Genomic DNA, 781 nt, shown 5'->3' on the forward strand with positions numbered 1-781 from the left:
ATGGCGTTCTACCTCTTATCACGATTACACGTGCCTATGTAATTTCACCTTGTAACCACTCCAACGATGGGTCACAAGCATTGAGAAATATATTCAGGTGGGGAGCTCCCCCTCCGGTGATTTTTCAAAAAAAAAAAAAAGAAGAGCAACCACAACAGAAATTGTTTGCTCTTGAGAAAAACAGAACATACTGACGTACTTGTATTGAAACGAGTTGAGGGATTCCTTGATAAATTTTTTAAAATTGGAAAAACAACAAACCGACCTTAGCTCAGTTGGTAGAGCGGAGGACTGTAGTCGTTGCAGATAAATCATTAGGTCACTGGTTCGAATCCGGTAGGTCGGAATTTTTTTTCGTCTACATTTTGAAAAACAATAAGCAATTTCTAATTTTTGCTCTTGAGATGAATTACTGGTTTGAATCCGGTAGGTCGAAATTTTTTCTTTTTCTTTTCGTCTATTTTTTGATAGACAATAAGCAATTTCTAATTATACGAACATTGAGAAAGTCAACTGAGGCAACACATGCAATCCATTATGGATTTTTTTTGAATAAAAGAGGTTCCCCTCCGATTTCATTAATAAAACCCAAAAGCAAAGTGAATCCAGATTAAAAAAAAGTCTTACATCGCACCAGGCCGCGATGATATCTAGATCAAAGCCTACCTACTACCCCGCACCAGATACACGGGGATAGAAATGCATCGTGTACAACCGTCATCAACTAACTAGTTATTTAAGCAAGTTTAAGATTACATGCCCACACAGAGAGTAGGAAGGT

At 37.6% G+C, this 781-nt stretch overlaps 1 non-coding gene across 1 annotated transcript; it reads left to right on the forward strand.

Moving 5' to 3' along the window:
* Positions 1 to 260: 260 nt before the first annotated feature.
* TRNAY-GUA lies at positions 261 to 346 on the forward strand. The gene is given in 2 exon segments: positions 261 to 297; positions 311 to 346. It is a non-coding gene; the product is annotated as a tRNA-Tyr (tRNA).
* Positions 347 to 781: the final 435 nt, after the last annotated feature.

The sequence above is a fragment of the Triticum dicoccoides genome, chromosome 4B, assembly GCF_002162155.2.
Source record: "Triticum dicoccoides isolate Atlit2015 ecotype Zavitan chromosome 4B, WEW_v2.0, whole genome shotgun sequence".
NCBI classification, from domain to species: Eukaryota; Viridiplantae; Streptophyta; class Magnoliopsida; order Poales; family Poaceae; genus Triticum; species Triticum dicoccoides.